Here is a 27,958-nt window from a genome sequence, read left to right as displayed (position 1 = left end):
CCCAGTTTATCACTACCCCAATAATTTACTCTCGACCATCAGTAAAGGGATGGAAGGGTTCATTAACAGTGCTATCAAGCAGCACTTGCTTAGCAATAACCTGCTCACTGATGCCCAGTTTGGGTTCCACCAGGGCCACTCAGCTCCTGACCTCATTACAGCCTTGATTCAAACATGGACAACAGAGCTGAAATCCCGAGGTGAGGTGAGAGTGACTGCCCTTGACATCAAGGCAGCATTTGACCGAGTGTGGCATCAAGGAGCCCCAGCAAAACTGGAGTCAATGGGAATCGGGGGGGAAAACTCTCCGCTGGTCGGGGTCATACCCAGCACAAAGGAAGATGGCTGTGGTTGTTGGAGGTCAGTCATCTCAGCTCCAGGACATCACTGCAGGAGTTCCTCAGGGTAGTGTCCTCGGCCCAACCATCTTCAGCTGCTTCATCAATGACCTTCCTTCCATCATAAGGTCAGAAGTGGGGATGTTCACTGATGATTGCACAATGTTCAGCACCATTCACGACTCCTCAGATACCGAAGCAGTCCATGTCCAAATGCAGCAAGACCTGGACAATATCCAGACTTGGGCTGACAAGTGGCAAATAACATTCACACCACACAGCACCGGTATAGTGGTATTGTCACTGGACTAGCATTCCAGAGACCCAGGGTAATGCTCTGGAGACCCAAGTTCAAACCCTGTCACGGCAGATGGTGAAACTTGAATTTAATAAAAATCTGGAATTAAAAGTTTGATGGTGACCATGAAACCATTGTCGATTGTTGTAAAACCCATCTGGTTCACTAATGCCCTTTAGGGGACGAAATCTGTTATCCTTACCTGGTCTTGTCTACCCTCCAGACCCACAGCAATGTGTTTGATTCTTAAATGACCTTAAACAAGGGCATTTAGGGATGGGCAATAAATGCTGAATAAATAAAAACACAAGTGCCAGGCAATGACCATCTCCAACAAGGGAGAATCCAACCATCACCCCCTGATTTTCAATGGCATTACCATCACTGAATCCCCCACTATCAACATCCTGGGGGTTACCATTGACCAGAAACTGAACTGGACTAGCCATATAAAAATACTGCGGCTACAAGAGCAGGTCAGAGGCTGGGAATCCTGCAGCGAGTAACTCACCTCCTGACTCCCCAAAGCCTGTCCACCATCTACAGGAGTGTGATGGAATATTCCCCACTTGCCTGGATGGGTGCAGCTCCCACACTCAAGAAGCTCGACACCATCCAGGACAAAGCAGCCCCGCTTGGTTGGCACCACATCCACAAACATTCACTCCCTCCACCACCAACACAGAGTAGCAGCAGTGTGTGTACCATCTACAAGATGCACTGCAGGGATTCACCAAGGTTCCTTCAACAGCACCTTCCAAACCCACGACCGCTACCATCTAGAAGGACAAGGGCAGCAGACACATGGGACACCACCGCCTGGAAGTTCCCCTCCAAGTCACTCACCATCCTGACTTGGAAATATATCGCCGTTCCTTCACTGTCGCTGGGTCAAAATCCTGGAACTCCCTCCCTAACAGCACTGTGGGTGTACCTACACCACATGGACTGCAGCGGGTCAAGAAGGCAGCTCACCACCACCTTCTCAAGGGCAATTAGGGATGGACAATAAATGCTGGTCCAGGCATCCCGTGAATGAACAAAAAAAACCTCACAGAATCATACCTTACCGACATTGTCCCAGGCACCATCATCACTTTCCCTATTACATCCTGCCCACCAATGTTATGTTGTGTTGAGGGTTGTTGACATGTTAAGGTATAATTCCAACCAGTGGAAAGTTTCCCTCCTGATTCCTATTGACTCCAGTTTTGCTGAGGCTCCTTGAGGCCACACTCTGTCAAATAAGAACGTAAGACCATAAGATGTAGGAGCAGAAAAAGGCCATTCAGCCCATCGAGTCTGCTCCACCATTCAATGAGATCATGGCTGATCTGATAATCCTCAACTCCCCTTTCCTGCCTTGTCCCCATACCCCTTGATTCCCTTACTGATTTAAAATCTGTCTATCTCAGCCTTGAATATACTTAACGACCCAGCCTCTACAGCCCTCTGCATAAAGAATTCCATAGATTCACTACCCTCTGAGAGAAGAAATTCCTCCTCATCTCCGTCTTAAATGGGTGCCCCCTTACTCTGAGATTATGCCCTCTGGTCCTAGACTCTCCCACAAGGGGAAACAACCTCTCAGCATCTACCCTGTCAAGCCCCCTAAGAACCTTATATGTTCCAATAACTTTGCCTCTCATTCTTCTAAACTCCAATGAGTACAGGCCCAACCTATTCAACCTCTCCTCATAAGAAAATCCCTCCATACCTGGATCAACCTAGTGAACCTTCTCTGGGCTGCCTCCAATGCCTGTATAGCTTTCCTTATATAAGGGGACTAAAATTGTTCACAGTATCCTAGGTGTGGTCTAACTAGTGCCTTGTATAGTTTTAGCAAGACTTCCCTATTTTTATACTCCATTTACTTTGAAATAAAGGCCAATATTCCATTTGCCTTCCCTATTACCTGCTGAACTTGTATGTTAGCTTTTTGAGATTCATACACGAGGACCCCCAAATCCCTCTGTGCTGCAGCTTTCTGCAGTCTTTCTCCATGTAAATAATATTCAGCTCCTCTATTCTTCCTGACAAAGTGCAGAATCTCACATTTTCCCACATTATATTCCATCTGCCAACTCACTTAACCTGTCTATATCCCTCTGTAGTCTCCTTGTGTCACCCTCACCACTTGCCTTCCCACCTATTTTTGTGTCATCCGCAAACTTGGTGATAGTACATTCACTTCCTTCATCCAAGTCATTAATTTATATTAATAATTGTGGCCCCAGCACTGATCCCTGTGGCACTCCACTAGTTACAGGTTACCATCTTGAAAATGCCCCCCTTATCCCAGTTCTCTGCCTCCTATCAGTTAGCCAATCCTCTATCCATGCCAATATACTATCTTATCTTATTAAGTAGCCTTTTGTGCGGCACCTTATCAAATGCTTTTTGGAAATCCAAATATATTACATCTACTGGTTCCCCTTTATCTATCCTGCTTGTAACCTCCTCAAAGAATTCTAATAAATTTGCCAGGCATGATCTCCCCTTCATGAAGCCATGCTGACTCTGCTTGATTAGATTATGTATTTCTAAATGCTCTGCTATTACATCCTTTATAATAGACTCCAACATTTTCCCAATGACAGGTGTTAAGCTAATTGTGTCTATAGTTGCCTGTTTTTTGCCTCCCTCTCTTTTTGAATAAGGGTGTTACAGTGTTGGTTCTCCAATCCTGGGACTTTTCCAGAATCTAAGGATTCTTGGATGATTACTATCAGTGCATCCACTCTCTCTGTAGCTACTTCCTTTAATATCCTAGGATGCAACCCATCAGGTCCAGGGGACTAATCGACCTTTAGCCCCATTAGTTTCCCTAGTACTTTTTCTCTAGTGATAGTTATTGTATTTATTTCCTCCCCCCCCACTACACCCCTCCCCAACTTTTGCCTCTTGATTGTTTAGTATTTTTGGAATGTTATTTTGCTGCCTTGATGTCAAGGGCAGTCACTCTCACCTCACTTCAGGAGTTCAGCTCTTTTGTCCATGTTTGAACCAAGGCTGTAATGAGGTCAGGAGCTGAGTGGCCCTGGTGGAACCCAAACCTGGCATCAGTGAGCAGGTTATTGCTAAGCAAGTGCTGCTTGATAGCACTGTTAATGAACCCTTCCATCCCTTTACTGATGATCAAGAGTAGACTGATGGGGCAGTAATTGGCCGGGTTGGATTTGTCCTGCTTTTTGTGTACTGGACATACCTGGGCAATTTTCCACATAGCCGGGTAGATGCCAGTGTTGTAGCTGTACTGGAACAGCTTGGCTAGGGGCGCAGCAAGTTCTGGAGCACAAGTCTTCAGTACTATTGCTGGAATATTGTCAGGGCCCAGAGCCTTTGCAGTATCCAGTATCATGGACAGCTGCATCTATGACAAGTGGAATAGTGAGAAGGAGGACAGGTGGGTTTATTGTTCGTGTCGGTGAGGTGTTGGGACGAGGGGTTGTGGGGCTGTGGGGGAGTGAGGGTGTGGAGTTTGGGGTTTGTGGAGGTGTGAGTGTGTGGGGCTGGGGCATTGATGAGGAGTGAGGGTGCTGGAAAATGAGGGTATGGGGAAGTGAGGCCATTGGATAGTGAAGGTGCTGGGGAGTGAGGGTGCTGGGGAGTGAGGGTGCTGGGGAGTGAGGGTGCTGGGGAGTGAGGGAGCTGGGGAGTGAGGGAGCTGGGGAGTGAGGGAGCTGGGGAGTGAGGGTGCGGGGGAGTGAGGGTGTGGGGGAGTGAGGGAGCTGGGGAGTGAGGGTGCTGCGGAGTGAGGGAGCTGGGGAATGAGGGTGCTGGGGAGTGAGGGAGCTGGGGAATGAGGGTGCTGGGGAGTGAGGGTGCTGGGGAGTGAGGGAGCTGGGGAGTGAGGGTGCTGGGGAGTGAGGGTGCTGGGGAGTGAGGAAGCTGGGGAGTGAGGGTGCTGGGGAGTGAGGGAGCTGGAGAGTGAGGGTGTGGGGGAATGAGGGAGCTGGGGAGTGAGGGAGCTGGGGAGTGAGGGTGCTGGGGAGTGAGGGTGCTGGGGAGTGAGGGAGCTGGGGAGTGAGGGTGCTGGGGAGTGAGGGAGCTGGGGAGTGAGGAAGCTGGGGAGTGAGGGTGCTGGGGAGTGAGGGAGCTGGAGAGTGAGGGTGCGGGGGAGTGAGGGAGCTGGGGAGTGAGGGTGCTGGGGAGTGAGGGAGCTGGGGAGTGAGGGTGTGGGGGAATGAGGGAGCTGGGGAGTGAGGGTGTGGGGGAGTGAGGCCATTGGATAGTGAAGGTGCTGGGGAGTGAGGGTGTGGGGAGTGAGGGTGCTGGGGAGTGAGGGCGCTGGGGAATGAGGGTGTGGGGGAGTGAGGGAGCTGGGGAGTGAGGGTGCTGGGGAGTGAGGGCGCTGGGGAATGAGGGTGTGGGGGAGTGAGGGAGCTGGGGAGTGAGGGAGCTGGGGAATGAGGGTGTGGGGGAGTGAGGGTGCTGGGGAGTGAGGGTGTGGGGGAGTGAGGCCATTGGATAGTGAAGGTGCTGGGGAGTGAGGGAGCTGCGGAGTGAGGGAGCTGCGGAGTGAGGGAGCTGGGGAGTGAGGGAGCTGGGGAGTGAGGGTGTGGGGGAGTGAGGGTGCTGGGGAGTGAGGGTGCTGGGGAGTGAGGGAGCTGGGGAGTGAGGGAGCTGGGGAATGAGGGAGCTGGGGAGTGAGGGAGCTGGGGAGTGAGGGAGTTGGGGATTAAGGGTGTTGGGGAGTGAGGGAGCTGGGGAGTGAGGGAGCTGGGGAGTGAGGGTGCTGGGGAGTGAGGGAGCTGGGGAGTGAGGGTGCTGGGGAGTGAGGGTGTGGGGGAGTGAGGGAGCTGGGGAGTGAGGGAGCTGGGGAATGAGGGAGCTGGGGAGTGAGGGAGTTGGGGAGTGAGGGTGTTGGGGAGTGAGGGAGCTGGAGAGTGAGTGTGCTGGGGAGTGAGGGAGCTGGGGAGTGAGGGTGTGGGGGAGTGAGGGTGCTGGGGATTGAGGGTGCTGGGGAATGAGGGTGTGGGGGAGTGAGGGAGCTGGGGAGTGAGGGTGCTGGGGAGTGAGGGAGCTGGGGAGTGAGTGAGCTGGGGAGTGAGGGTGTTGGGGAGTGAGGGAGCTGGGGAGTGAGGGTGTGGGGGAGTGAGGGAGCTGGGGAGTGAGGGTGCTGTGGAGTGAGGGAGCTGGGGAGTGAGGGAGCTGGGGAGTGAGGGTGCTGTGGAGTGAGGGAGCTGGGGAGTGAGGGAGCTGGGGAGTGAGGGTGCTGGGGAGTGAGTGTATGGGGGATTGAGGCAGCTGGGGAGTGAGGGAGCTGGGGAGTGAGGGTGTGGGGGAGTGAGGGAGCTGGGGAGTGAGGGTGCTGGGGAGTGACGGAGCTGGGGAGTGAGGGAGCTGGGGAATGAGGGAGCTGGGGAGTGAGGGAGCTGGGGAGTGAGGGAGTTGGGGAGTGATGGTGTTGAGGATGAGGGAGCTGGAGAGTGAGGGAGCTGGGGAGTGAGGGAGCTGGGGAGTGAGGGTGTGGGGGAATGAGGGAGCTGGGGAGTGAGGGTGTTGGGGAGTGAGGGAGCTGGAGAGTGAGGGAGCTGGGGAGTGAGGGTGTTGGGGAGTGAGGGAGCTGGGGAGTGAGGGTGTTGGGGAGTGAGGGAGTTGGGGAGTGAGGGTGTTGGGGAGTGAGGGAGCTGGGGAGTGAGGGTGTTGGGGAGTGAGGGAGCTGGAGAGTGAGGGAGCTGGGGAGTGAGGGTGTGGGGGAGTGAGGGAGCTGGGGAATGAGGGTGCTGGGGAGCGAGGGTGTGGGGGAGTGAGGGAGCTGGGGAGTGAGGGAGCTGGAGAGTGAGGGAGCTGGGGAGTGAGGGAGCTGGGGAGTGAGGGAGCTGGGGAGTGAGAGTGCTGGGGAGTGAGGGTGTGGGGGAGTGAGGGTGTTGGGGAGTGAGGGAGCTGGGGAGTGAGGGTGTTGGGGAGTGAGGGAGCTGGAGAGTGAGGGAGCTGGGGAGTGAGGGTGTGGGGGAGTGAGGGAGCTGGGGAGTGAGGGTGTGGGGGAGTGAGGGAGCTTGGGAGTGAGGGAGCTGGGGAGTGAGGGAGCTGGGGAGTGAGAGTGCTGGGGAGTGAGGGTGTGGGGGAGTGAGGGAGCTGGGGAGTGAGGGAGTTGGGGAGTGAGGGTGTTGGGGAGTGAGGGAGCTGGGGAATGAGGGTGCTGGGGAGTGAGGGAACTGGGGAGTGAGGGAGCTGGGGAGTGAGGGAGCTGGGGAGTGAGGGTGTGGGGGAGTGAGGGAGCTGGGGAGTGAGGGTGCTGGGGAGTGAGGGAGCTGGGGAGTGAGGGTGCTGGGGAGTGAGGGAGCTGGGGAGTGAGGGTGTGGGGGAGTGAGGGAGCTGGGGAGTGAGGGTGCGGGGGAGTGAGGGTGCTGGGGAGTGAGGGAGCTGGGGAGTGAGGGAGCTGGGGAGTGAGGGAGCTGGGGAGTGAGAGTGCTGGGGAGTGAGGGTGTGGGGGAGTGAGGGAGCTGGGGAGTGAGGGAGTTGGGGAGTGAGGGTGTTGGGGAGTGAGGGAGCTGGGGAATGAGGGTGCTGGGGAGTGAGAGAACTGGGGAGTGAGGGAGCTGGGGAGTGAGGGAGCTGGGGAGTGAGGGTGTGGGGGAGTGAGGGAGCTGGGGAGTGAGGGTGCTGGGGAGTGAGGGAGCTGGGGAGTGAGGGTGCTGGGGAGTGAGGGAGCTGGGGAGTGAGGGTGTGGGGGAGTGAGGGAGCTGGGGAGTGAGGTGCGGGGGAGTGAGGGAGCTGGGGAGTGAGGGTGCTGGGGAGTGAGGGTGTGGGGGAGTGAGGGAGCTGGGGAGTGAGGTGCGGGGGAGTGAGGGAGCTGGGGAGTGAGGGTGCTGGGGAATGAGGGTGTGGGGGAGTGAGGGTGCTGGGGAGTGAGGGTGCTGGGTAGTGAGGGAGCTGGGGAGTGATTGAGCTGGGGAGTGAGGGTGCTGTGGAGTGAGGGAGCTGGGGAGTGAGGGAGCTGGGTAGTGAGGGTGCTGGGGAGTGAGTGTATGGGGGATTGAGGCAGCTGGGGAGTGAGGGAGCTGGGGAGTAAGGGTGTGGGGGAGTGAGGGAGCTGGGGAGTGAGGGTGCTGGGGAGTGAGGGAGCTGGGGAGTGAGGGAGCTGGGGAATGAGGGAGCTGGGGAGTGAGGGAGCTGGGGAGTGAGGGAGTTGGGGAGTGAGGGTGTTGGGGAGTGAGGGAGCTGGGGAGTGAGGGTGTGGGGGAGTGAGGGAGCTGGGGAATGAGGGTGCTGGGGAGCGAGGGTGTGGGGGAGTGAGGGAGCTGGGGAATGAGGGTGCTGGGGACTGAGGGAGCTGGGGAGTGAGGGAGCTGGGGAGTGAGGGTGTGGGGGAGTGAGGGAGCTGGGGAGTGAGGGTGCTGGGGACTGAGGGAGCTGGGGAGTGAGGGAGCTGGGGAGTGAGGGAGCTGGGGAGTGAGGGTGTGGGGGAGTGAGGGAGCTGGGGAGTGAGAGTGCTGGGGAGTGAGGGTGTGGGGGAGTGAGGGAGCTGGGGAGTGAGGGAGTTGGGGAGTGAGGGTGTTGGGGAGTGAGGGAGCTGGGGAATGAGGGTGCTGGGGAGTGAGGGAGCTGGGGAGTGAGGGAGCTGGGGAGTGAGGGAGCTGGGGAGTGAGGGTGTGGGGGAGTGAGGGAGCTGGGGAGTGAGGGTGTGGGGGAGTGAGGGAGCTGGGGAGTGAGGGTGCTGGGGAGTGAGGGTGCTGGGGAGTGAGGGAGCTGGGGAGTGAGGGTGCTGGGGAGTGAGGGAGCTGGGGAGTGAGGGTGTGGGGGAGTGAGGGAGCTGGGGAGTGAGGGTGCTGGGGAGTGAGGGAGCTGGGGAGTGAGGGTGTGGGGGAGTGAGGGAGCTGGGGAGTGAGGGTGCTGGGGAGTGAGGGTGCTGGGGAGTGAGGGAGCTGGGGAGTGAGGGTGTGGGGGAGTGAGGGAGCTGGGGAGTGAGGGTGCTGGGGAGTGAGGGTGTGGGGGAGTGAGGGAGCTGGGGAGTGAGGGAGCTGGGGAGTGAGGGAGCTGGGGAGTGAGGGAGCTGGGGAGTGAGGGAGCTGGGGAGTGAGGGTGTGGGGGAGTGAGGGAGCTGGGGAGTGAGGGAGCTGGGGAGTGAGGGAGCTGGGGAGTGAGGGTGTGGGGGAGTGAGGGATCTGGGGAGTGAGGGTGCTGGGGAGTGAGGGTGCTGGGGAGTGAGGGAGCTGGGGAGTGAGGGTGCTGGGGAGTGAGGGAGCTGGGGAGTGAGGGTGCTGGGGAGTGAGGGTGCTGGGGAGTGAGGGAGCTGGGGAGTGAGGGCACATGGGTGTAGATTTTTTGATTTGTGAGGCGGTAGCTGCAGAGGAATAAAATGAGTGAGGGTGTGTGAGGGGTTTGGGGGTTGAAGCATGGGAGCTGGAGGGTGTGGGGTTGGGTGTGAGGGGTTTGGGGGTTGAAGCATGGGAGCTGGAGGGTGTGGGGTTGGGTGTGAGGGGTTTGGGGGTTGAAGCATGGGAGCTGGAGGGTGTGGGGTTGGGTGTGAGGGGTTTGGGGGTTGAAGCATGGGAGCTGGAGGGTGTGGGGTTGGGTGTGAGGGGTTTGGGGGTTGAAGCATGGGAGCTGGAGGGTGTGGGGTTGGGTGTGAGGGGTTTGGGGGTTGAAGCATGGGAGCTGGAGGGTGTGGGGTTGGGTGTGAGGGGTTTGGGGGTTGAAGCATGGGAGCTGGAGGGTGTGGGGTTGGGTGTGAGGGGTTTGGGGGTTGAAGCATGGGAGCTGGAGGGTGTGGGGTTGGGTGTGAGGGGTTTGGGGGTTGAAGCATGGGAGCTGGAGGGTGTGGGGTTGGGTGTGAGGGGTTTGGGGGTTGAGGGTATTGCAATTCGAGTATTTAGAGGTTTGAGGGTTTGGGGGTTTGAGGGTTTTGGGGTTCATTTGTCTCGGAGTTCGGGAGTTTTGGGGGTTCTGGGTTTTGGGGTTTGGGGGTTCAGAGGTTTGGGGTTCGATGGTTTGGGGGTTCAAGTACTTTGTGGTGTGGGGATGTTGTTTTGTGGTTTCTAATATTAACGATTCTGAAAGATATGGAGCCTTTCTCCAACCTCAACCCATCCCCCACCCCCCCCAGCTCAACCCACCCCATCCCCCCACCTCACTCCACCCCCCACCCCACCCCATCCCCTCCTCACCCCAACCCCCCCAATCGGCCCATCACCCCCACCTCACCCCATTCCCCCCACCCCCCAACTCACCCCGCCCCCCCACCCCGCCCCCGCTTGCCCCATCCCCATCTGCCCCTCCAGCTCACTGTGGACTTCTGGATGCTGATGCATATCATGGTCGAATGTCGCATCTTCTGCACAATGTGTGAAACATAACTTTTGCCAACATTAACACTGTCAGTAAACTGAGGGACTGGTGTGGGTGTCTAACCCGCTGACCAGCCAGTGACAGTAAACTGAGGGACTGGTGTGGGTGTCTAACCCGCTGACCGGCCAGTGACAGTAAACTGAGGGACTGGTGTGGGTGTCTAACCCGCTGACCGGCCGGTGTCAGTAAACTGAGGGACTGGTGTGGGTGTCTAACCCGCTGACCGGCCAGTGACAGTAAACTGAGGGACTGGTGTGGGTGTCTAACCCGCTGACCGGCCAGTGTCAGTAAACTGAGGGACTGGTGTCGGTGTCTAACCCGCTGACCAGCCAGTGACAGTAAAATGAGGGACTGGTGTCGGTGTCTAACCCGCTGACCGGACAGTGACAGTAAAATGAGGGACTGGTGTCGGTGTCTAACCCGCTGACCGGACAGTGACAGTAAACTGAGGGACTGGTGTGGGTGTCTAACCCGCTGACCGGACAGTGACAGTAAAATGAGGGACTGGTGTCGGTGTCTAACCCACTGACCAGCCAGTGTCAGTAAACTGAGGGACTGGTGTGGGTGTCTAACCCGCTGACCAGCCAGTGTCAGTAAACTGAGGGACTGGTGTGGGTGTCTAACCCGCTGACCAGCCAGTGTCAGTAAACTGAGGGACTGGTGTGGGTGTCTAACCCGCTGACCGGCCAGTGACAGTAAAATGAGGGACTGGTGTCGGTGTCTAACCCGCTGACAGGCCAGTGTCAGTAAACTGAGGGACTGGTGTCGGTGTCTAACCCGCTGACCGGACAGTGACAGTAAAATGAGGGACTGGTGTCGGTGTCTAACCCGCTGACCGGACAGTGACAGTAAACTGAGGGACTGGTGTGGGTGTCTAACCCGCTGACCGGACAGTGACAGTAAAATGAGGGACTGGTGTCGGTGTCTAACCCACTGACCAGCCAGTGTCAGTAAACTGAGGGACTGGTGTGGGTGTCTAACCCGCTGACCGGCCAGTGACAGTAAACTGAGGCAAAAACAGAATTACCTGGAAAAACTCAGCAGGTCTGGCAGCATCGGCGGAGAAGAAAAGAGTTGATGTTTCGAGTCCTCATGACCCTTCGACAGAACTTGCGCAAGTTCTGTCGAAGGGTCACATGAGGACTCGAAACGTCAACTCTTTTCTTCTCCGCCGATGCTGCCAGACCTGCTGAGTTTTTCCAGGTAATTCTGTTTTTGTTTTGGATTTCCAGCATCCGCAGTTTTTTTGTTTTTATAACAGTAAACTGAGGGACTGGTGTGGGTGAGCAGCCAATGACAGGCTGAGAGACACAGGTTCCCTGGAGATAGATTTTCAGCTAGAAGGAGTTGTTTGTACTGACTAATCTTGCATTGTTTTGCTTCACTCTGAACATGATCCCGCGTAACCAAGTTCTAAAAGGACTGATTGGTTTGGGATGCTCTTGGGTCACAGTTTGAACTGGGGCACTAACTCAGCACAATCGTTTCTACACGTTCCCTTGATGCCGACAGTTAGTTAGGCTCCAGGTTTCCCCCTGAACCATGATATCTGTCACCTTAACAAGCAAATACTGATAAAGATAACATCCTTAGCCAGCTCTTTGTTTCTGTGGATTGATGTGAAATCGATACACTCTGCATTTCAGAGTCTGCTCGATCTCAGGCTTCTTGAACAGTGACATCTCTTATATGTAATAATTGTCCCCACTGGAGAACTGCAAACACACCAGGCAAATCACACAGTGTTAACAATTCCCTCAGTTAATTCCCTCTCAACTAATCAGTGTAAACAGGTACAGGAGGAGGCCATTCAGCTTGTAAAGCCTGTTACACAGGAACAGGAGGAGGCCATTCAGCCCCTCGAGCCTGTTACACAGAAACAGGAAGAGGCCATTCAGCCCCTCGAGCCTGTTACACAGGAACAGGAAGAGGCAATTCAGCCCCTCGAGCCTGTTACACAGGAACAGGAGGGTGTGGCGGAGTGAACTTTGAGGGTTCCAATTATCATCCAGCACGCACAGATTTCTGGGAAGGCAGTTTGAGATTTCTACTCCTCTGTGTGAGGAAGTACTTTCTGACATCACCCCTGAATGGCTAGGCTCTCAATCAAAGGTTTTGCCACCATTTCCTGGACTCCCAGATGAGATCTTTCCTCTCCATTTACCCTGTAGATGCCTTCACTGTCCTCACTCTGTAACATATTGGTGTAGAAATTGGGGCCAATTGCATCTGCTGTTCCAGCATTAATGGGACTGGGGTTTCCACCATGAAAGCAGACACTCCCTACACACCGTGCAGGAGATGTCAGGGATCTGTGTGTTTGTCCAAAGGTCCGTGTGTATGGGCAGGAGTCTGTGTGTTCGGAGAGGGTTCTATGTCTTCAGCCAGGGGTCTGTGTGTTCGGGCGGGGGTCTGTGTGTTTGGCCAGAGGTCCATGTGTATGGACAGTGGTCTGTGTTTTCAGAGAGGGATCTGTGTGTTCAGAGAGGGGCCTGTGTGTTCGGGCACGGGTCTCTGTGTTCGGACAGGGATATGTGTTCTTGGACAGAGGTCTGTGTGCATGGCCAGGGGACTGTGTGTTTGAACAGGGGGTCTGAGTGTTCATTGGGGGTCTGTGTTTTCAGACAGGCATCTGTGTTTTTGGACAGGGGTCTGTGTATACGGGCAGGGGTCTAGGTGTTTGGACAGGGTTCTGTGTATATGGACAGGGGCCTATGTATTCACACAGGCCAGACACCGAGTTGCTGATAATATTCTGTTAGGGGACAATAATATTTTATCCAAAGTAGACAGGGTTTGATTCAAGCCACTTGCTCAGAGACTGCGCATGCGCAGCCTGCTCCTGGTCTGCTCATGCGCAGCCTGCTCCTGGTCTGCGCATGCGCAGCCTGCTCCTGGTCTGCGCATGCGCAGCCCAGCACCTTCCAAACCCACGAACACTACCATCTAGAAGGACAAGGACAGCAGATAGATGGGAACACCACCACCTGGAAGTTCCCCTCCAAGTCACTCACCATCCTGCCTTGGAAATATATCACTGTTCCTTCACTGTTGCTGGGTCAAAATCCTGGAACTCCCTCCCTAACAGCACTGTGGGTGTACCTACACCACATGGACTGCAGCGGCTCAAGAAGGCAGCTCACCACCACCTTCTCACTCACCAGCAATGGCCACACCCAGTAAATGTATAAACCAATAGTGTGTGTGAATCTTTGTATGAGATTGTGCTTTTTTTAATTCATCAATGGGATGTGGGCATCGCTGGATGGCCAGCATTTATTGCCCATTCCTAACTGCCCTTGTTCAGAGGGCATTTAAGGGCCAGCCACGTTGCTGTGGGCCTGGAGTCAAGTGAGAACCAGGCCAGCAGATCTCACTCCCGAAACAATGTTGATGAACCAGATGGGTTTTAACAACAATCGGCAACGGCTTCATGATTCTAGATCTTTATTGAACTCAAATTTCAGCACCTGTCATGGTGAGATTCGAACCTGGGTCCTCAGAGCATCATGCTGCGTTTTTGATAACCAGCCCAGTGACAATACCGCCCCACCGCTGCCTTCCCTGAGACTGGGAATGAGACTATTTATGAGACAGTGCTTGAGACTCCACATGAGACTGTGTATGAGACTGCTTCAGACTGTTTGTGAGACTATGCTTGAGACTGTGTATGAAACTGTACATGAGGCTGTGTGTGAGGCTGTGTATGAGACTGTACATCAGACTACATGCAAGCATGTGCTTGAGACCGCATTGACTGTGTCAGAAACTGCCCTTGAGGTTGTGCATGAGACTGTGCATAAAACTATGCGTGTGAGATTGTGTGTGAGACTGTGTATGAGATTTCATGACACTTCAGATTGTGCTTGAGACTGTGTATAAGGCTGTGAATGGAATGTTGTATAAAACTGTGCATGGGACTGTGCTTGAGACTTGTCTGAGGCTGTGTATGAGAATTTGTATCAGACTGTGCTTGAGACTGTCTATGAGACTGTGAATGAGACTGTCTATGAGATTGTTTATGAGACTGGCTATGAGAGTGTCTATGAGAATGTATATCAGACAGTGCTTGAGACTCTTTATGATACTGTGTATAGGACAGTTAATAAAACTGTGTATGAGACTGTCTATAAGAATGTCTGTGAGACTGTGTATGGTTCTGTGTATGAGGCTGCCTATGAGAATGTCTATGAGACTGTGTATGAGACTGTGCATGGGACTGTGTCTCAGACTGCCTGTGAGACTGTGTACGAGACTGCCTATGAGAATGTCTTTGAGACAGTATATAGGGCTATGTATGAGACTGTGTGAGACTGCCTGTGAGACTATGCATGAGACTGGCTATGAAAATTTCTTGGAGACTGTGTCTGAGACCATGTATTAGACTTTCTATGAGACGGTGTATGAGACTGTGCATGAGATTGTGTATGAGGTTGCGTATTAGACTTTCTATGAGACTATATGAGAATGCCTATATGACTGTGTATGAGACTGTGAGACTGTGTAGGAGATTTTATACAAGACTGTGTATGAGACTGTCTTTGAGACTATGAATGGGATAGTGTATGAGACTGCCTATAAGAATGTCTATGAGACAGTATGTAGGACTATGTATGAGACTGTGTGTGAGAGTGCCTGTGAGACTATGTATGAGACTGGCTATGAGAATTTCTTGGAGACTGTGTCTCAGACCATGTATTAGACTTTCTATATGACTGTGTATGAGGCTGTACATGAGATTGTCTATGAGACTACATATGTGACTTTCTATGAGATTGTTTATGAGTCAGTGTATGGGGCTGTGTATGAGACTGTCTTTGAGACTGTATAAGACCATATATGAGACTGTATATGAAACTGTCTATGAGATTGCGTATGAGACTTTCTATGAAACTGTCTCTGAGACTATGTATGAGGGTATGCATGAGATTGTGTATGAGGCTACATATTAGACTATCTATGAGACTGTGTATGAGACCGTATATGTGACTTTCTATGAGACTGTCTATGAGAATGCCTATATGACTATGTATGAGACTGTCTGTGAGACTGTGTATGAGACTGTAAATGAGCCTGTGTATGAGAGTATGTATGAAACTGTGTATGAGACAGTCTTTGAGACTATGAATGGGATAGTGTATGAGACTGCCAATGAGAATGTCTATGAGACAGTATGTAGGACTATGTATGAGACTGTGTGTGACACTGCCTATGAGACTATGGATGAGACTGGCTATGAGAATTTCTTGAAGACTGTGTCTGAGACCATGTATTAGACCTTCTATTAGACTGTGTATGAGGCTGTACATGAGATTGTCTATGAGACTGCATATTTGACTTTCTATGAGATTGTTTATGAGTCTGTGTATGAGACAGTGTATGAGACTAACTATGAAAATGTCTATGAGACTGTCATGAGGACTGTGTATGAAACTGCCTAAGATGAAACTGTCTGTATGAGGCTGTTTTTGAGGCTGCCTATGAAAATATGTATGAAACTGCCTACGAGACTGTCCTTGAGCCTATGTATTAGACTATATATGAGCATGTGTTTGAGACTGTGTATAAAACTGTCTATGAGGCTGTGCATGAGACTATGAGAATGTCTATGACACTATCTATAAGTCTGTGTATGAGACTGTGTGTGAGCCTGTGTGTAAGAGAATGTATGAGACTGGCTATGAGAATTACAGTGAGACTGTGGATGAGATGATGTATGAGACTTTCTATGACACTGTCTATGAAAATATATGACAGTGTCTATAGGACTGTGTATGAAACAGTCTATGAGGCTGTCTTTGTGAGTGTGTATGACAGTGTCTATTAGGCTATGTATAAGACTGTGTATGAGACTTAAATGAGGCCACATGTGAGACTGTGCATGAGAGTGTGTATGAGACTGTGCATGAGACTGTGTACGAGAGTGTAAATGGGACTGTCTATGGGTCTGTCTATGAAACTATTAATGGGACTGTGGATGAGACTGTCTATGAGAATATCTATGAGACTGTGTATGAGACTGCATTTGAGACTGTGTATGAGAATGTGTATGAGACTTCCTATGAGACTCTATATGTGATTTTTTATGAGACTGTCTCTGAAGCTGTCTATGACAATCTCTACAAGATTGAGTATGAGACTGTCTATGAGAATATCAATAAGACTGTGTATGAGAGTATGTATGAGATTGTGTATGAGGCTGTATATGTGACGTTCTATGAGAATGTCTATGACATTCTCTATAAGACTCTGTGTGAGACTGTATATGAGACTATTTATAGACCGTCCCATACATAGTCTCATAGAAATTCTCCTACACAACCTCATACACAATCTCATACTCGGTCTTATACACAGTTGCATAGACAGTCCCATAGAAAATCTCACAGAAAGTCTCATGCAGTTCCTCATACACAATCTCATACACAGTCTCCTTATAGACTGCATATGGAAATGTGTATGGGGTTGTTTATGAGAGTGTCTGTGAGACAGTGTATGAAACTGTCTACAATACTGTGTGTTAGGGAATATATATGGAACTGACTATGAGAATATCTATGAGAGTGTCTCTTAGACTATCAATGGGGATATCTATGAGACTGTATGTGACAGTGTGTATGAGATTGTATATGAGACTATCTAAGAGACTGTGTGTGGAATATGTATGAGACTCTCTATGAGGATATTGATGAGAGTGCCTATGCGACTGTGTATGAGAGTGTGTATGAGACTGTCTATGAGATTGTGTGTTGAGACATTATATGAGCTTGTGTGTGTGTCTGCGTTTGAGACTGTATGAGACTGTCTATGTGAATCTGTAGGAGACTGTGTATGAGATTGTGTATGAGGCTCTGCATGAGACTTTCTGTGAGATTTTCTATGGGATTGTCTATGCAACTGTGTATGAGACTGTGTATGAGTTTGTGTATGAGGTTGTGTAGGAGAATTTCTATGAGACTATGTTTGGGATGGTCTATAAGGTTGTATGTGTGACTTTCTATGAGACCGTCCATGAGAATGTCTGTGACACTGTCTCTATCAGACTGTGCATGAGAATGTCAATGAGACTGTCTATGAGACTGTGTATGAGATTTTATATGAGCCTGTGTATGAGATTGTGTATGCGGGTGAGTATGAGACTGTATATGAGACTGTCTATAGGACTGGTATGGGAATGTGTATTGGGTTGTCCATGAGACATGTTTATGAGGCTGTATATGAGAGCATCTATGAGACGGTACAACTGTCTAAGAGAATGTCTGTGTGGGACTATGTATGAGATTGTCTATAACAACATTTATGAGAGTGCCTATGAAACTGTGTATGAGACTGTGTATGAGAGTGTTTATGGGACTATGAGTCTGTCTATGAAACTGTTAATGAGATTGTCTATGAGAACATCTATGAGAGAGCCTATGAGATTGTGTATGAGACTGTTGATGAGGCTGTGAATGAGACTGTCTATGAGATAGCGTATGAAAATGTCTATGATACTTTCTCTGAGACTTGCATGAGAATGTCTATAAGACTGTGTATGAGAATGTGTGTGAGATTGTGTATGAGTCTGCCTATGAGACTGTCTGTGAGAATGTCGATAAGACTGTGCATGAGAATGTCTATGAATCTGTCTATGAGACTGTGTATGAGAATGTCAATGGGAATATCTATAAGACTGTCTATGAGTCTGTGTGTGAGACATTATATGAGTCTGTGTATGTTTCTGTGTATGAGACTGTTTATGAGAATCTGTAGGAGACTGTATATGAGATTGTGTATGAGACTCTGCATGAGAGTTTCTATGAGATTGTTTATGAGACTTTGTATGAGACTGTGTATGAGATTGTGTATGAGGTTGTGTAGGAGAATTTCTATGATACTAAGTATGGGATGGTCCATATAACTGTATGTGTGGTTTTCTATGAGACCATCCATGAGAATGTCTATGACACTGTCTATCAGGCTGTGCATGAGAATGTCAATGAGACTGTGTATGAGATTTTATATGAACCTGCGTATGAAGCTGTGTATGAGATGATGTATGAGAGAGAGTATGAGACTTTATATGAGACTGTATATGGGACTGTGTATAGGAATGTGTATTGAATTGTCTATGAGAATGTTTATGAGACAGCATATCAGAGTGTCTATGAGACTACATGAACTGTCTAAGAGAATGTCTGTGTGGGACTGTGTATGAGATTGTGTATGAGACTGTCTATGAGTCTGTCTATGAAACTGTTAATGAGAATGTGTATGAGGCTGTCTATGAGAATGGCTATGAGACTGTGTACGAGACTGTATTTGAGACTGTGTATGAGAATGTGTATGAGACAGCCTGTGAGTCTGTCTATGAAATTGTGAATGAGGCTGTGTATAAGACTATCTCTGAAACTTTCTATGAGACTGTGTATGAGACTTCCTGTTAGACTGTGCATGAGACTGCCTATGAGACTCTATATGTGAGTTTTTATGAGACTGTCTCTGAAGCTGTCTATGACACTCTCTACAAGATTGAGTATGAGACTGTCTATGAGATTGGCTTTCAGACTGTGTATGAGACTGTCTATGAGTATATCAATGAGACTGTGTATGAGAGTGTGTATGAGATTGTGTATGAGGCTGTTCATGAGACTGTCTATGAGAGTGTGTATGAGGTTGTGTATGAGGCTGTTTTTTGACTTTCTGTGAGACTATCTATGCGAATGTACATGGCACTCTCTATAAGACTCAGTATGAGCCTGTGCATGAGACTGTATAAAAGACTATCTAGGGCTGCGTATGGGAATGTGTATGGGACTGTCTATGAGAATGCCTGTGAGACTGTGTATGAGACTGTCTACGATTCAGTGTGTTAGGGAATATGTATGAGACTGACTATGAGAATATCTATGAGAGTGTCTATGAGACTATCAATGGGGATGTCTAAGAGACTGTATATGATAGTGTGTATGAGATTATGTATGAGACTGTCTAAGAGACAATGCGTGGTATGTGTGTGAGACAGCCTATGAGAATTTTGATGAGAGTGTCTATGGGCCTGTGTTTGAGAGTGTCTATGAGATTGTGTATGAGAATGTCAATGATACTTTCAGACTTGCATGAGAATGTCTATGAGACTGTGCATGAGAATGTGTATAAGATTGTGTATGGGAATGTCTATGAGAATATCTATTAGACTGTCTATGAGACTGTGTATGAGACTGTCTATGAGGCTGTGTATCGGAATGTCTATGAGAATATCTATGAGACTGTCTATGAGACTGTTTATGAGACTGTATATGAGAGCATCTATGAGACTGTATGAACTGTCAAAGAGATTATGTATGAGACTGCCTATGAGTCTGTCTATGAGACTGTGTATGAGAATGTCTACGAGAATATCTATGGGACTGTCTATGAGACTATGTATGAGAATGTCTGAGACTGTGAATGAGACTGACTATGAGACTGTGTATGAGACTGTGTATGAGACTGTCTATGAGTCTGTCTATGAGACTGTGTATGAGAATGTCTATAAGACTGTCTATGAGGCTGTGTATGAGACTGTCTATGAGTCTGTCTATGAAACAGTCTATTAGACTGCATATGAGAATGTCTATGAGATTGTCTATGAGAGTGTGTTTGAGATTGTGTATGAGGCTGTATATGTGACTTTCTATCAGACTGTCTATGAGAGTCTGCATGAGACTGTGTATGAGATTTTACATGAGCCTGTGTATGAGACTGTGTATGAGACTATCTATGGGACTGCGTATGGGAATGTTTATGGGACTGTCTATGAGAGTGTCTGGGAGACAGTGAATGACAATTTCTACAATAGTGTGTGTGTTGGAATATGTATGACACTGACAGTGAGATTATCTATGAGTGTGTCTATGAGACTGTCAATGAGAATGTCTATGAGACTGTGTATGAGAGTGTGTATGAGATTGTGTATGAGGCTGTCTAAGAGACTCTGTGTGTGTAATGTGTATGAGGATGTCTATGAGAATATTATTGAGAGTCTTTATGAGACTGCGTGTGAGACTGTCTATGAGGCTATATAATTGACTTTCTATGAAACTGTCTATGAGACTGCATATTAGACTCTGTAGGAGACTATCTAATAAATTGTCTGTGAGATTGTATATGAGGACATCTATGAAATTGTAGGCACTGTCTAAGAGAATGTCTGTGTGGGACTGTGTATGAGACTGTCTATGAGGACGTCCATGACAGTGCCTATGAGACTGTGTATGAGACTGTGTATGAGGCTGTGTATGAGATTGTGTATGGGACAGTCTATATGACTGTATGTGTGACTTTCTATGAGACTGTCCATGAGGATGTCTATGGCACCGTCTTTCAGACTGTGCATGAGATTCTGTATGAGAACGCCTATGAAAATGTCTATGAGACTATAATCAGACAGTGTATGAGGCTGTGTAAGAGACTGTCTTTGAGACTCTGTATGGGAATGTTTATCAGACTGTCTACGAGTGTGTCTATTAGAATGCCTATGAGACTGTCTAAGAGACTATGTATGAGAATGTCTATGATACTTTCTATGAGTCTGTCTGTGAGAATATATGTCTAATTGTGTACGAGAATTTGTATGAAGCTGTGTATGAGACTGTGCATGAGAATGTGTATGAGAATATCTATGAGATTGCGTATGAGACTGTATATGAGGCTGTGTATGAGAATGTCTATGGGACTGTGTATGAGACATTATTTGAGCCTGTGTATGAGACTGCGTATGAGACTGCCTATGAGATGGTAATCAGAGTGTGTATGAGACTTTGTATGAGACTGTCTTTGAGACTGTGTATGGGAATGTTTATCAGAATGTCTATGAATGTGTCTATTAGAATGCCTTTGATACTTTCTATGAGACTTCTATGAGAATGTCGATGAGCATGTGTATGAGGCTGCCCATGAGAATGTCTGTGTGACTGTGTATGAGACTGTGCATGAGACTGCATGAAATGGTCTATGAGACTGTGTTTGATACTGTGTATGAGATTGTGTATGTGTCTGTGCATGAGTCTGTCTATGAGACTGTCCATGAGACTGTGTATGAGATTGTGTATGGGACTATCTATAAGACTGTATGTGTGACTTTCTATGAGACTGTCCATGAGAATGTCTATGGCACTGTCAATCAGGCTGTGCATGAGATTCTGTATGAGAATGTCTGCGAGGTTGCCTATGAGACTGTGTGTGAGACTGTCTATGGGTTTGCCTATGAGACTGTGTATGAGAGTGTGTATGAGATGGTCTATGAGACTGTGCATGAAACTGTGTATGAGACTGTCTATTAGAATGTGTCGGAGACTGTGTATGAAATTGTGTATGAACTCTGCATGAGAGTTTATATTAGTCTGTCTATGAGACTGCCTTTCAGACTCTGTATGAGACTGTGTATGAGATTGTGTATGAGGCTGTGTAGGAGAATTTCTATGAGACTGTGTATAGGACAGTCTGTTAGACTGTATGTGTGAATTTCTATGAGACTGTCTATAAGTCTGTGTATGAGACTGTATATGAGACTGTGTAAGGGAATGTCTAAGATAATGTCTGTGTGGGACTGTGTATGGGACTGTCAATGAGAATGTCTATGAGACTGTATATGAAAGTGCATATGAGACTGTGTATGAGAATGTCTATGAAACTTTCTATGAGACTTGCATGAGAATGCCTATAGACTGTATATGAGAATGTGTATGAGACTTTGTATAAGGCTGTGTACAAGACTGTCTATGAGACTGTGTATGGGCCTGTCTATGTAACTGTGTATGAGACATTATTTGAGCCTGTGTATGAGACTGCATATGAGATCGTGTATAAGAATGTCTATGAAACTGTGTTTGAGGCTGTGTATGAGACTGTCAGTGAGAATGTCAATGAGGCTGTGTACGAGACTCTCTATGAAACTCTGCATGAGACTGTCTATGAGACTGACTGTGAGAATGTCTATAAGACTGTATATGTGACAATGTATGAGACTGTGTATGAGACTATCTATGAAAATATCTATGGGAATATATATGTCTTTCTATGAGACTATGTATGAGACTGTATATGAGACTCTATATTTGACATTCTATGAGACTGTCTAAGAAACTGTCTGTAAGACTCTGTATAAGACTGTGTATGAGCATTTCTATGGAGACTGTGTATTAGGTTATGTATGAGATGTTATATGAGCCTGTGTATGAGACTATGTATGAGACTGTGTATGAGATTGTCTATGAGAATGTCTATGAGAACATCTATGAGAATATTTTTAAGGTTTTGTATGAACCTGTGAATGAGACCGTGTATAAGACTTTATATGAGACTGTATATTTGATATTCTATGAGACTGCCTATCAAACTCTGTATGAGACTGTGCATGAGACTGTCTATGAAACTTTCTATGAGACACTCTTTGAGACTGACTGTGAAAATGTCTATGGAAATGTGTATGAGACTGTGTAAGAGAATGTCGTTGAGAATATCTGTGCAAATATCTATGAGCCTGTCTGTGAGATAGTGAATGAGTCTCTGTATGAAACTTCCTATGAGACTTTCTATGAGAATTTCCATGAGACTGCGTATGAGATTGTGTGCGAGGATCAGTCTGAGATTTTCTATGAGGCTGTGTATGAGAATGTGTATGAGTTTGTCTATAAGATTGTATATTTGACTTTCTATGTGATTGTGTATGAGGCTGTCTATTAGAATATCTATGAGGCTGTGTATGAGACTGTCTGTTAGAATATCTATGAGATGGTCTAGGGGACTGACTGTGAGAATGCCTATGGGACTGCGTATGAAACTGTGTATGAGCCTGTCTATGAGACAGTGAATGAGGCTGTTTATGAAACTTCCCATGAGACTTTGTATGAGAACGTGTATTAGAATGTGTATCAGGCTGTCTATGAGACTGTATATTTGACCCTCTATGAGACTGTGTATGAGATTGTCTGAGATTGTGTAAGATATTGTATATGAGACTGTCCTAGGGAATATCTATGAAAATATGTATGAGACTTTGTGTATGAGAACTGAGTATAACAGTCAATGAGACTGTCTATAAGATTGTGTATGAGAATGTGTATGAAATTGTGTATGAGACTGGCTATGAGAATATCTATGAGACTCTGCATGAGAATGTGTATGAGACTGTCTAGGAGACTGTGCATGAGACTGTGTATGAGATTGTATATGAGACTGTATGAGATTGTATATGAGACTGTGTATGAGAATATCTATCAGAGTATCTATGAGTCTGTCTATGACACAGTGAATGAGACCGTGTATGAGATTGTATATGAGACTGTGTATGAGAATGTCTATGAGAGTATCTATGAGTCTGTCTATGACACAGTGAATGAGACCGTGTATGAGATTGTATATGAGACTGTGTATGAGAATGTCTATGAGAGTATCTATGAGTCTGTCTATGACACAGTGAATGAGACCGTGTATGAGATTGTATATGAGACTGTGTATGAAGCTTCCTATGAGAATTTCTATGAGAATGTATTTGAGACTGTGTATGAGATTGTGTATGACACTGTCTATGAGACTGTATATTTGACTTTCTATGAGACTGTCCGTGAGACTGTGTATGAGACTCTGTATGAGATTGTCTATGAGACTGAATGAGGCATTCTGTGAGACTGTGTATGAGACTGTGTATGAGACTCTGTATGAGATTGTCTATGAGACTGAATGAGGCATTCTGTGAGACTGTGTATGAGACTGTGTATGAGAATGTCTATGAAGCTGTGTATGAGACGATCTATGACACTGTCTATGAGACTGTGAAAATGTCTATGAGACTATGTATGGGAATGTGTATGAGACTCTCCATGATAGTGTGTATGAGATTGTCTATGATACTGTGCATGAGACTGGCTATGAGAATGTCTATGAGGCAGCCTGTAGGACTATGTATGAAACTCTGTACAAGACTGTCTGTGAGAATATCTATTGGATTGTGTATGAGAATTTCAATGAGATTATCTATGAGACTGTTTACCAGACTTTCTCTGAGACTGTGTATGAGACTGTCTGTGAGAATTTCTATGTCACTGTCTATAAGACTGTGTAAGAGGCAATGTATGAGACTCTGTATGAGACTCTGTATGAGATTTTGTATGAGGCTGTGTATGAGACTGTATATGAGACTGTATATGTGACTTTCTATGAGACAGTCTATGAGATTGTGAATAAGACTTTCTAAGTAGACTGTCTATGAGATTGTGTTTAAGACTGTGTATCAGATTGTGTATGAAACTGTTTATGGGAGTGTCTATGAGACTGTCTATGTGACTTTCTATGAGACAGTATATGAGACAGTGCATGAAACTGCATATGTGACTTTCTATGAGACTGTTTATGAGAGTGTGTGAGATTGTGTATGAGACTGTTTGAGAATGTGTATCTAGATTGTCTATGAGAATATCTAAGAGTCTGTCAATAATACTGTGTATGTTTTGTCGAAGGGTCATGAGGACTCGAAACGTCAACTCTTTTCTTCTCCGCCGATGCTGCCAGACCTACTGAGTTTTTCCAGGTAATTCTGTTTTTGTTTTGGATTTCCAGCATCCGCAGTTTTTTTGTTTTTATACTGTGTATGAGACTGTGTATAAGACTGTGTATGTGAATGTCTATGAGAATGTCTATGAGAATATCTATGAGACTGCCTTTGAGACTCTGTATAAAACTGAGTATGAGACTACATATAAGAGTGCATATTTGACTATCTATAAGGCTGTATATGAGATTGTGTACGAGACTCTATATGACACTGTCTGAAACTATCTATGAGAATGTGTATTAGGCTGTGTATAAGGATATTTATGAGACTGTGTATGAGACATTATATGAGCCTATGAATGAGACTGTGTATGACAAGGTCCATGAGAATGTCTATGAGACTGTGTATGTGACTTTATATGAGCCTGTGTATGAGAATGTGCATGGGACTGTGTATGAGACAGTCTATGGGATGTGTATTAGGCTGTCTATGAAACTGTGTATGTGACTCTGTAAGAGATTGTGTATGAGAGTGTGTAAGAGACTGTGTATGAGACTGTGTATGATACTGTCAATAAGAATTTCTATGGCACAGTCTATAAGACTGTAAGAGACTTTCTATGAGACTGTGTACAAGACTGTCAGTGAGACTGTGTCAGACAGTGTTTGAAACTGCCTATGAGACTATGCATGAGATTTGCTATGAGAATTTCTTTGAGACTGTGTATGAGACCATGTATCAGATTGTCTATGAAACTGTGTACGTGAAAGTATGTGAGATTGCCTGTGAGACTTTATATGTGACTTTCTATGAAACTGTCTCTGAGATTGTGTATGAGAGTGTGTATGAGGCTGTGTATGAGAATGTGTATGAGGCTGTCTATGAGACTGCATGTGAGAAAATGTCTATGATACTGTCTATGAGAATATCTATGAGTCTGTCTAGGGACTGTGAATTACACTCTGCCTGAGACTGTCTATGAAACTGTCTATGAGACTATGTATGAAAATGTGTATGATAATTTCTATAAGACACGTTTGACACTGTATGAGACTTTACATGAGCCTGTATATGAGGCTGTGTATGAGAATATATATGAGACTGTCTATAAAACTGTGTATGAGAATATGTATGAGAATGCCAGTGAGACTGTGTATGGGACTCTGTATGAGATTTTGTATAAGACTGTATATGAGACTGTTTATGAGAATGTCTATGAGATTGTGTATTAGGCTGTCTATGAACGTGTCTATGAGGCTGCCTATGAGGCTGTATATGAGACTGTCTAGAGAATGTATATGAGGCAGCCTATGAGGATTTCTGTGAGACTGTGTATGAGACTGTGTATGAGCCTATCTTTGGGACTCTTTATGAGGCTGTCTATGAGACCATGTATGGAAGTCTGTATGTATGGATTGTGAATGAGAATTTCCATGAGGCTGTCTATGAGGCTGTGTATTAGACTGTCTATGAAACTGCGTATGAGAGTGTCTATAAGACTCAGTATGAGACTGTGTATGAGAATGTCAATGAGGCTGTATATGAGATTGTGTATGAGACTGTATATGAGAATATCAATGAGGCTGTATATGAGAGTGTGTATGAGACTATGTATGAGAATATCAATGAGGCTGTATATGAGAGTGTGTATGAGACTGTGTATGAGAATGTCTATGAGATTGTGTATGTGACAGTGAATGAGACTAGGAATGAGACTTTCTATCAGATTGTCTAGGAGAATGTGTATGAGGTTGTGTATGAGAATGTATATGAGACTGTGCATGGGACTGTCTATGAGACTGTATATTTGACTGTGTATGAGACCGTCTATGAGACTGTGTATTGGACTGCCTATGAGAATTTCCATGAGCTAGCGTATGAGACTGTGTACGAGTCTGTGTATGAGACTGACCATGAGAATATCTACGAGAAAATCCACGAGACTGAGTATGAGAATGTGTATGAGGCTTTAAATGAGCCTACGTATTAGGCTGTATATGAGACTGTCTATCAGACTGTGTATGAGACTCTGTATGAGACAATCTATGACAATGCCTATGAGACTGTCTGTGAGAATGTCTTTGAGACTGTGTATGAGACTGTCTTTGAGAACCATAGAAAAATTACAGCACGGAAGGAGGCTATTCGGCCCATCTTGTCCATGCCAGCCCGAGGACACCCAGGTGCCCTTTCTAATCCCACCTTCCTGCACCCGGCCCACAGCCCTGCAGCTTACAGCACTTTAGTTGCAGATCTAGGTACTTTTTAAAAGAGTTTAGAGTTTCTGCCTCTACCACCAACTTGGGCAGTGAATTCTAGACACCCACTACCCTCTGTGTAAAAAAGTTCTTCCTCATGTCCCCCTTACACCTCTGCCACTTATCTTGAATCTATGTCCCCTGGTTCTAGAATTCTCCACCAAGGGAAACAATAAAATTCTCCTCATAATTTTGTACACCTCAATCAAGTCACCTCTCAGCCTTCTTTGTTCCAAGGAAAATAACCCCAACCTATCCAATCTCTCCTCGTAGCTACACTTTTCTAACCCTGCCAACATTCTTGTAAACCTCCTCTGCACTCTCTCCAGAGCTATTACATCCTTCCTGTAATGTGGTGACCAGAACTGCACACAATACTCCAGTTGTGGCCTCACCAGTGTTTTATATAATTCCAACATTATATCCTTACTTTTATATTCTGTACCTCTGCCAATGAAGGAGAGCATTCCATATGCCTTCTTTACAGCCTTGTCTACTTGAACTGCTGCCTTCAGGGACCTGTGTACTTGTACGCCAAGATCTCTCACTTCATCTACCCCTCTTAGTATATTCCCATTTATTGTGTAATCCCTGTAACTGTTTGACCTCCCTAAATGTATGACCTCACACTTCTCTATGCTAAAATTCATCTGCCACTTTACCGCCCACTCCACCAACCCATCTATATCATTTTGGAGATTATGACTATCCTCCACATTATCCACTACTCGGCCAATCTTTGTGTCATCTGCAAATTTCCCAATTGTGTCCCCCCACGTTCACCTCCAAATCATTAATATATAACACAAACAGCAAGGGTCCCAACACTGAGCCCTGTGGAACACCACTTGAGACAACTTTCCATTCACAAGGGCATCCATCGACCATTACCCTTTGTTTCCTGTTACAAAGCCAACCTTTTATCCAGTTTGCCACATTACCCTGAATCCCATGGGCTTTTACTTTCCTGACCAATCTGCCATGTGGGACCTTGTCAAATGCCTTGCTCAAATCCATGTACACAACATCCACTGCACTACCTTCATCAACCCTTCTTGTCACTTCCTCAAAGAATTCAATCAAATTTGTGGCAAGACCTTCCTTTAACACATCCATGCTGACCATCCCTGACTAGTCGATGCCTTTCCACATGACAGTTAATCCTATCTCTCAGGATTGATTCTACTAATTTGCACACCACCGATGTAAGACTAACTGGCCTATGACTGTTTGGCATTTCCTTTGATCCCTTTTTAAA

The sequence above is a fragment of the Carcharodon carcharias genome, chromosome 12 (genome assembly GCF_017639515.1).
Source record: "Carcharodon carcharias isolate sCarCar2 chromosome 12, sCarCar2.pri, whole genome shotgun sequence".
NCBI classification, from domain to species: domain Eukaryota; kingdom Metazoa; phylum Chordata; class Chondrichthyes; order Lamniformes; family Lamnidae; genus Carcharodon; species Carcharodon carcharias.
The sequence above is the reverse complement of the archived record's forward strand: the minus strand, read 5'-3'. Positions refer to the sequence as shown.